Consider the following 1,469-nt stretch of genomic DNA (forward strand, 5'->3'; position numbering starts at 1 on the left):
CAAAGAAACTTTTACAACAGCCAACAATATCAGATATACATCATATAGAACAAAGAACAAAGAAATTTTACAGCCCAGGAACAGGCCCTTCAAGCCTGAGCCGATCGAAATGTACTGTCTAAACCTGTTGGTCAATTCCTAAGTATTTGTATCCCTCTACTCCACACCCCCTCATGCATCTATCCAGACTCATCTTAAATGAATCTACCGTGCCTGCCTCTACCACCTCTGCTGGCAATGCGTTCCAACCGCCCACCACCCTCTGTGTGAAGTAAAACTTAGTTTCGCTTTGCATAAGTGCTGCCTTTGCTGCGTTCATTGTAATGGTAGCTCTGCCCCATCCCTGATTCAGGAAGTCGGATCTCGTTGAACGAAGCTGCTTTTGAAAGAATTGATTGGCCGTTTTCGCACAAGGCAACGTAAGAAGCAAGGGCTCGTCCGGGATTTGAACCCAGGATCTCTCGCACGTCCACACAGTAGAAGGCCCGAAGCGAGAATCATACCCCTAGACCAACGAGCCACACGGCCCAGCGGCCCTGCATTTTTTAACACGTGCCAATCCCTTAAATGCTGCTCAGATCCATAAGAATCTAACCTTTTAGTTGTGAACATGAGTAAAGAAGCAATCCTTTTCGAGAGTGCAAACTGTACACGTGCCAAACTGAGTGAATACACAAGGAAAATAGTTTTAAGAGAGATAGAATGTATTTGAGCACCTTTGGAGCGTCTGCCCCCTCCCTGGATTCACTCCAGTTGCTACAAGTGAACAGTGTTTCACCCACCCCTACCTCCCCTCCCCCCTCGCTGCTGGAGGATGGTATATGGAAAGAGGGAGACATTGCTTTGCTCCAAGATACTGCCAAGAGAGAGGAAGTTTCACTCTGAAACTGACGGGGCTGCACCGCATTGTGACGTCAACAATGGAGGGCGGGCCGGACAGCTGTCCTGCAGTTGAGGCACGTGTGGAGGGGAGGAGACTTTGCAAATCCCACTCTCCTCCAAGTCAATGCAGTTTGAGTTCAAGCAAAGCAAGGGATTTAAATTTATTTTAGAAAACCTCCTTTGTGCCGTGGGAAAACTCCTGTCGCGGGAAACGCAGTATTGCAGAATCATAGTAACAGAAGCAGGAGGAGACCATTTGGTCAAGCCTGCTTCGTCATTCATTAAGATCACAGCTCCACCAACCTGCATTATCCCGACTACCTTTAAATCCCCTACCATGCAAAAACCCATCCAACTGTGTCTTCAATATACTTCATGAAGCTGTCTCAACTGCTCTCTTGGGTAGATAATCCCATGGAGTCTCACAGAGTGACACAGATGTACAGCACGGAAACAGACCCTTTACTCCAACTCGTCCATGCAGCCCAGATATCCAAACCTAATCCAGTCCCATTTGACAGCACTTGGCCCAAATCCCTACAAAACCTTCCTATTCATCTACACAACCAGACGCATTTTAAATGTTG

At 47.2% G+C, this 1,469-nt stretch overlaps 1 non-coding gene across 1 annotated transcript; it reads right to left on the reverse strand.

Annotated features, from left to right (window-relative positions):
- Positions 1–430: 430 nt before the first annotated feature.
- On the reverse strand, positions 431–520 carry trnap-cgg (transfer RNA proline (anticodon CGG)). Its single transcript is given in 2 exon segments — positions 431–466; positions 485–520. It is a non-coding gene; the product is annotated as a tRNA-Pro (tRNA).
- Positions 521–1,469: the final 949 nt, after the last annotated feature.

Source organism: Hemiscyllium ocellatum, unplaced genomic scaffold, assembly GCF_020745735.1.
Source record: "Hemiscyllium ocellatum isolate sHemOce1 unplaced genomic scaffold, sHemOce1.pat.X.cur. scaffold_268_pat_ctg1, whole genome shotgun sequence".
NCBI classification, from domain to species: domain Eukaryota; kingdom Metazoa; phylum Chordata; class Chondrichthyes; order Orectolobiformes; family Hemiscylliidae; genus Hemiscyllium; species Hemiscyllium ocellatum.